This window comes from Sander vitreus, chromosome 12 (assembly GCF_031162955.1).
Source record: "Sander vitreus isolate 19-12246 chromosome 12, sanVit1, whole genome shotgun sequence".
NCBI lineage: Eukaryota > Metazoa > Chordata > Actinopteri > Perciformes > Percidae > Sander > Sander vitreus.
The window spans coordinates 16,699,392-16,708,463 of record NC_135866.1 but is presented as its reverse complement, the minus strand read 5'-3'; positions in this window follow the sequence as shown (position 1 = coordinate 16,708,463).

Sequence of the window (9,072 nt, the reverse complement as noted above, 5' to 3'; positions counted from 1 at the left end):
TACATTAGGAAAGGAGCGTCTGATTGGGGAGATGGACTCCATCCCTAAACTGAAATAATCAGAGGCCTGGAGCACTGCGATTCTGAGGAGAAACTTAACTCTGGACTGGGTCTTAAAGAAATGCTGAGATGGGGCTTATGTTCTCATGAAAGATATTTCAAGCAGTTACAAATTTGTCATTTTTTACCTCTTTAATGTTTGATTTGTTTGAGCAGCTGAGAAAATGTGTCTTTCTCAAACAGACTTGTATGCAAGATGACATGTTACTTGGTCTTATAAAATAAGCTACATACAACAATTGATTCAAAGCCCTGCTCACATGTGCAAAACGGGCCTAAACAAAAGAGAACATTGTTGTGTGCAAAAATACAACAAAGTAAATTTTCTCACAACCAATCTCTGACCAAAGAAAATAGACTTAACACTAACACATTTTGTGCACAAAATACTGGCACAGAGGAAAAAGAAAGGGGCCCATGTTCAAGTGCTTTTGGGGCCCTTGAATAAAGGGACTTTTATGATATTCATTCAGTTCAGTCTTAGTTGGACGTAGGGCCGTTTGGAACTGTCTTTGATCTGTATGCTTCCCATTGAAAAGCTCAGGGAACAGGCTATGCACTGCTCTTCATCAAAAGCAGGGAAGTTAAACTGATGTACATTTGCAAACCAACCAGTTAGTCTTCATCCTGTAAGTTTTCTCTTATACCAAAACATACTATTTAAAAACACTTACAATGATGCTTTAAACGTACAATATGTAACTTTTTGCCGCTAGGGGTCTCTCAACCAAAACAATGGATTGTAAACACAGACGTTTGATGAAGCTTGCATGGAATTATGGGAGTTTTTATTGCTAAACGCTATCGTAACGTCGATTAGAATGTATCTGTTCACGGACGAGTTTACCCATTCAAGTTTATTCACGCTACGTTTAGTAACGTTTATTCATGTCATGCTAATAAAATAGCTGCAGTTTCCCCAACATAGTTACGTTTTTCTTGATTCAATCTGTATTGGTAGCTAGCTGACCGGTTAGCTAGTTAGCCAGGGCTAACGTTAGCAGGTTTTAGCTGCTGGCTAATGATTAGCCAGCAGCTAAAATCACACTATCACAGTATATTTCACATGCCAATGTCACCTTTTGGATTTTACCTGGCGGACGGGGTTTGTTGTAACGCTAGCTAGCCGATCTCCCCCTTCACTTTTCTGTAATCTTTTGGAGATTTTCGGTACAAACACCGGTAGCTAACATTATGGATGGCCGATGTTGTGACTAGGATGCCTGAGTCTGCTATTCTCTAATTCCCAACACTTCATTAAACTGCCGTTAGCGTCATTAGCACCCGACACCGGCTGGGGCTAACGGTAACTAGCTATTGCTACATGTCCCGGCTGTGTTGTCAGCTATCATCCTGAATGAAGTCTCTTTGTGCTGGGGGAGTGAGGCAGGCAGAGCGGGGTGAGCTAGCTGGCTAAATTAGCATTAGATTAATCGTCTATCTAGCTATACAGCTAACATTAACGTTACTAGTAAACTTATTTGTGGGTTAGCGCAGTGCTGCTTTTATCCATGGTCAAAACAATCATACTACTAATAACTTTATGAGCGTGATGAACGATGTTGTAACCCTATAATGTTATCCACCAAGCATTAGCTAGCATTAACATTAGCTACTGTCAACCAGCACATACATTGTAGTAACATTAAGCTGGATTAATATTGATATTATCAATAAATAAGGTTTCTGCTGTATTACTGTGTTGTAAAGTGGCATGTAATTAATCACAAAATGATGCCTTTTGGCAGTGTTGTGGCAGTGTTACCCGTATTTTTTTCTGTAACATTGTATGATTTACAATTACTCTCGAACGTAGCATCTGGGTGCCCGTGTTTTGACGGAAGTTACGAGTAACTAGATGGTGAAAGGTTATATGGTTAAATGAAACGTGACGTGTCTGAAACAAAATAACACATTTCTCTGGGTTTGCCATTTGGTGGAAACATTTGGGATAGTGTAACTACACAACTAAAAAAAATATATAACATAGGTATGGTCGTTTTTAGACATTTTATAGCAGAAAAGTTACATATGGTACCTTTAACCTCAGCTTTGTGTCTTGTATGAGTTTGATTTTGAGTATGTCAAGAGAGATGAAGAAGACACACTATTCTACAAAAAAAAAAATGCTTAAAAGGAGGAGAACTAACTTGGGTTGGTTAATGTAAGACATTTGTCAGGTTAACATGACAGAAAGGGGTTAAGTTATACACTGCTTTACAGTCAAGAGAAAGCAGGCGACACTCCGGTTCCCAACCCAACTCCCTACAGACTGAGCTACTGCTATTTTTTTTCAGGCATTTAATGTAAACTAGAAAGGTCAAAGTCAAAGTCAAATTTATTTATAGAGCGCTTTAAAAACAAACCAGGTTTTCTGCCAAAGTGCTCTACAACAAACATAACTGAGCTAAAGGATTATCACAAAGCATAAATACTTAAATATATGCAGAAATACATAGTGCACACATAAACATACAGTATACCCACATACACACGCATACAGACATTCATGCATGTCAATGTAGAATGCAAATCATGTTAAGAATTATTGCAGGTGTAGGCAAGGGAGTGAAAGTGGGTCTTGAGACACCTTTTAAAATAGTCACAAGATTCTGCTGTTCTTATCAGAGTCCTGGTGCAGCTACTGAGAAGACCTGGTCTTCAAAAGGTTTTAGATGAGATCGTGGGATGGTTAACAGCCTTTGATCTATAGATCTGAGAGGCCTAGCCTGAGCTGGGATATAGCTCGGGGTGAGACCATGCAGGGCTTTAAACACAAACAGAAAAATCTTGTAAGGAATTCAATGCCGAACGGGGTGCCAGTGCAAAGATGCTAGTACAGGTGTAATGTGTTCTTTTTTACGTTTGCATTGGATTCTGGTTGCAGCATTCTGTACCAGTTGTAAGCAGTGAACAGAGGCCTGGTTGATACTAAAATATAGAGTTGCAAAAATCGAGCCTTGAAGATATTAGAGCATGGAAAGCATGGAAATCTTTGACACTGATGAAAATACTGATAGAAATGCTATACGGATGAAGAACTATCTGTGATGGAATACCTACCATCTGACCAACCAACCAGGCTTTTTTTTTTTTTGTTTCTTTCTTGCAGCAGATAGTATACACTTCTGTTACTAAAGATATCATTCCTTATGTACATTCACTCTCAACATATGTGGAGACGTTTCCATGGCAACCATCTAGAGAAATATGCCACCTAAGCATAAATGACTCCCACTGATGCAAAACACGTCTCCCTTTGTAAATTGTATGCTGTATTGCGTCAGTACCTCCAACACATTTAGTAAAATCCACGACATCCTCATACTGTAAAAGGCGCCAACAGTGAAATCAATGGGAGAAATCAATGGGAGATCCACAGAGGAGCTACTGAAGTGGCAGTTAGACCTTGTGTAGAGAATGTCCATATAATGAAGTCAACTTGGCAGCGTTCAACATCACTGCTACTGTACATCTTACAGTCAAAGACGTCAAACATCAAATGGTAAAGTGTCATTCAAGCTGGCTACATGTCAGTACAAAATGTAAGCATCAAAGAGTCCATATGGAAGCAGCAGTGGTGCAGTGGTGAGGTGTATCATGTGAAAGAGTAGCTCCACGGTGACTGAGAAAGCAGGGTTCATGTCGAGATGAAGGGTATGTGGCAGACTACAGTATGTGTGTGCGTGTCTGTGTGTGTGTGTGTGTGTGTGTGTGTGTGTGTGTGAGAGAGAAAGTCTGCGTGGTTGGGTGGGCTGTTATCTTGATTGTTTGCATTTTGAGAAGAAGTGTGTGTGTCTGTGTGTGTCGTTGTGTGTGTGTAATCTTGCCACTCGCTCTGCCACATTTTTGCAGCTTCCTGGCTGCTCCCCCAGGTGCTGCTGTTATCTAGCTCTCATTTGTAGCTATGAAAAGACAACTAGGGTGCAGTGTTTCCACACCTCGACAAAGCAGCTCCAGTAGGAGCAGCAGATCAGTGAAGCAGTGTGATGGAAACGTTCAAGGGATTGTAAACCTGCAACAAGCTCAGCTATGCAAATAAAAAATCTAACAATACAGGAAAACTGCAAAACAGTGCTAGTTACTTTATTCAACATGTTATTATTGACGTGCCATATTTCAAACTTTGGGACATGCCCATCATGTCTGTCTCATCTGTCTGTTCAGAGGTTGCACAAGTCGATAGTGGGTCAGTTGCTGCTCACAAGGGTAAGATTCCGCATATATACCTCCAGAGATGTACAGATAACAGATTCAGACTTCCTCTAAAAACCCAGTCCTCTAAAAATTGCCTTTGCAGCAAGTCAACATAACTTGTATTTCTAAAACCATGGATGCCAAAATAACTCCTCCCATTCACAACTCTAGTGGAGAGTAGAGCAGCTTGTGCTTTGATCTAGTGTAAAAGAGTTTTCATGACAGAAGATTAAAACTGAAATATGTTTCCTCATATCTTGGGATATTCTAGTTGATCTGCAGAAACATTTGTAGCTTTTAAATGAATAAGCTTTGCTAAAAACCTCGCTGGTGAGCTTCAGTGGATAGAGTTGTGCATCTGAAACCAATAAAAACACAGCCTGCTTCCAAAGCACCGTTTACTACAGTTCATTGTTGTATGCAGGGCAGGTCACTAATCTAATTATGACCAATTTCCTGTCGTCCCTCCAATGAGCTGCTGGCACTAAGCCCAGGTGTTCACAAATTCCCAATTTCGCCTATACATATTTTTTTGTATTGGCTCTTTCTGCTGAAGAAGAACAGTGAAATGTTATCTGATAACAACAATCCTCTTGCAATTTAGCTGCTACTAATTTACTCTGTGTTATTCCATATACTGTGATGATTTCTTTGCTACTCTCTCTCTCCTTCATTAACATGCAGTGTGTGTTCGGTTTTCTCCAAGCCCTGTCTAATCAGCTGCTCTGCATCATCTGTCTGAAGGAGGCTGGCTCCATGCCCTCTGCCTGATGCTACCATAGAGCAGATATGGCCTGGCTGGCACCGCCACCTTTACTTTGGCACAAGTCTCCGTCTGTGGAGTTAAAGGCTGCATCAAGGCCCTTTAGATCTCCAATTATAGATCAAGAGTGGCAGTGGATCTGTGCTGCACTAAAACTAATTTATGTCTATAGGCTACAGTATGTTAATATGGGTTTGATCATTATTACTGATGTCGCCAGCTTGTGGTTACAAAATGAAAGAGAAGTGAAGAGTTGAAAAGTGGAAACTACAAATAATTAAGTTCGCTAAGCCTCACCCCCTTAGTTACTGTTGCTAGGCCTGTCAAGCATTCCGTTCCATAGAGACAGAGCGCGTTTAAGTCCCGCCCACACCGGAAGGGGAAAACAATTCATTGCTCTCCATTGACTTTGTATTGTGTGAAGCTGCCTCCTTGTTAATTCTGTCTGCTAGCAAACAACAGAAAAATGCATAAAAGCTGCTGTGTGGTGGAATGCACACTCACAACACATTAAAGAACCCATAACTTAGTTTTTATAAGCTGCCGAACCAAATAACTGAGCTTTTAGGAAGACAAAAGTCAATACAGGCAATAAGACATGAGAGGAAGCAGCAGGAAGAACGGGAAAACTGTGGGATCCTGACACTCAGTATGTCTAGGGTGAACAAATTTCCCGGAACTAAAACCGGGACACTTTGCACGTGACCGTAGTGCTCGTGCACACACACGCTTTTTAACGTGAACCTGTGCCAGCGCAGGTCAGACATAGACACAGACAGATTAGACACAATATTGCCAACAGCACACGTAGGCCTACTGCTCACAACATAATGGGGTAGCTCAGTTAATATTCATGAATTTTCTTGGTATGTAGCCTACATATCTAAGAAATAATATTAAAAGACATTGAGTGAGTTTCATGTGGGACCAACTTTATTTTTTAGAATTAAAGCATTCTTTTGGAAATGCACCCCAAAGACAACGTCGTCAGTATTGACAGACAGAATATTTTGTTCAAAATGTCATTTATTAATATGTATTTGTGTCAAAATGACATATAAACATCTTTTTGTTTTCTATTTTGCCTGGAAATACTTCCAACACGCTTGCGTGTCGCGTGAAAAATAGGCGTCATCACGCAGGCAGTGTGCAAGCTCACGTCGGCTATGTAATCGCTTACAATTGGTGTAAACCGGGACATTTTAGCGCCCCGATAGGCTTTTGTCGGGACTCGGGACAAACAACTCAAAATCGGGACTGTCCCGGGTCACCCTAAGTATGTCTAACATTACGTGTGCACTGACATATGTCAGTTTTAAGCTAACTATATTTCTGTAAATTAAGCTAAAGCATTTTTGACCCTATGCAACTTGGGTTATAGTGAAATGTTGATTATCCACATTTCACTATAACACAAGTTGCATACCGCACTATTATTTTTGCAAGTGCCTTAGCTTGCTAACACATAGCTAACATTAGCTTACTAACAGCTAACTGGTCCTCTCTGGTAGACAAAGGTTTGATATGCTTATATCTAATCTATTTTTTTTGCTAGCTAAGGGCATTTTGTTAGCTTGCAATTTACATTGGTGTACATTGTGTAATCCACTTATTACACTTTTTTAATGGTTTTGGTTTTGGGGTGGGTGAGAAAAAAAGAAAACACTATCTCTTATAAACAGAGTATTACTTTGACTACTGCCCCATGCATACCACTGTGTAACTGAATGATTGATGAACTGTCAATTCCTTTTTGATTAATTTCATTCAGTGTTTGCGATCAGATGTTACCCTTAAGGTAAAAGTAATAAGAGTAACATGATTTTTTAACATCATATACGATTTTATCCGGTTCGGCGAAGTGCTGCAAATGCGGAAGTGCCTTAAACCTGCATTCTATCTGAATTCCAGCAGGGGGCGACACGTGCGGTTGCAAAAGGAGGTCGGTTTCTGTAGAATCTCTATGAGAAAGTGACCCACTTCTCACTTGATTTATTACCTCAGTAAACATTTTCATAATGAGTTTATGGTCTCAATCGCTAGTTTTAAGTCTTCTGCAATACAGAATGATGTTAATTTTTTTAATTATGGTCTCTTTGATTTTAAAATCGGCAATAAAACGGGGGGTGTTTTAGGGCGTGGCTATGACGTGATTGCCAGTGAAAGTGTGTAACGTAACGTGGAGTGTAAGGCCTCCTCCCTCACTCTTCCCTCTCGTCTAAAATAGTCACATCCCCAACCAGGATGGCTGCGCCCCTAACAGCAAACTCGATGACTCATAGCAGATCTACACATACCAATGGGTGACATCACACATGCTCTGTCCATTAATATTAACAGTCTATGGTACTAATATGGAGAGAATCTGCACATTTCAAGGGACATCAAAGAGACAAAAATGATTTGCCTTAAAGAAAATCACAGAATCAAAGACTAAATTGGAAGAAAAAAGTAATTACAGGGGGAAAAAACTATGTGTATTTGGGCTCCTCTCTCTCTGGGTCATGATTGTCTCTGAATAAGGAGATTAAGATGGCATGCGTCAATCCAGGATTAAGGGCGAGAGAGAGCGAATGCAACCTCCTCATAGACAGCAGACAGACAGACTGCTGCTTGGACTGCATGTGCTCAAACTCCCTGACAGTTATCAGATAGAGATACAATAGCTGCATTAATAGTATCTATGCAACTTAATTCCTGGCTTGCTTGGCTCCTATAATGGATATTTAATCTAGAGTTCATAGAAGGCAAGTCTCTCTGTTCGTATGAATTGCACAGCGTTATCATGAATACTGTTGGTATCAGCAGGGGTGTGCGTGTTTGGGGATTATAAAAAAAACAAAAACATTTGCCAATCATTCCTGTTTTTTTCATTTGTTGCACTGAGGCAATTATTGAACCACCACTAACACATTGTCACTCTTGGTATGGAAAATATTGAGGACATTTTTGTCAGGTTAAACACAAAAAAAGATAGATATATAAAAATTAAAACAATACTATCGTCAACATGGAAACTGTCCCAAAGGAAACAGGTCTACCCAGTATTCTTCACCTTACTGCTTCACTTCCTGCCTGGATGGAGAGCAGGTCTCTGGACGTCACGCCCCAGTCACAGCTACTAAGAGGCTTTTCCTATTCTAGGTAACAAGCAGTGGGCCAGCACTAACCTGCACACTGTAATGCAGGACAGTATGCCATCCAGACACTGAGGTTTCCTCAAGCTCCACTTTGTGTCCCTCATGTGTTATCATTACATTTGAGTCACAGAGCTGAGGATCTGTTTCAATAAATACCCTGAGATCTTTGAAAACCCCAGAATGTTGTGCAACGGTAACTGTTGTTCTGAAAGTATTTCAAGAATCCTTAAACCGGCATTAATTGATTTTCTGGCCACTTATAAACCACACATTGACATACCTTTTAGTTGCTATGGTAAACATGTTAGAAAGCAGTTGCTTATTTACACATCCAGCAGATATGGAGGAAATGTATTATTTCATATTAAAATATAAAATAGTGGCAAGTAACTTTCATACAGACAAATTATAAACTGATGATGAAACGTTTTAATTTTGGTTCACGTTGTCGAAATTAAGCAAGGACATATAATGTGTAATTTCCAGCTACCATCTTTGGAATAAGAAATAAGAATTGCAAAAATTAAAAAAATGATTTTTATCGTGCAGCAGACAGAGAATTTCTTTATCCAGATGGTTAGAAGAGTATTTAGGGATTCTGGATAAACCTTCAGAACAGCAGTAAGTGTTGTAAACCAACCCTCTGGGTTTTTCAAAGATTGACAGGTGGATACTTCACTCTGTGACTTGAATGTAATGCTCATGCATGAGAAGCACAAAGGGGTAGGTGCTCACTAAAATAGATAACTTCTCTCTCTGCATGTGGCTTTAATATTGGTATTTTAATTGTAAGTAAAATACATTTTTTCAGGCAAATGATGAGAATGATGTAAGTCACTGGAACACTACAATAACATCATGACTGAAATGTTCTGCTCAAGTAAGGTAAGAAGTATCTCAGGAAGTCATACAG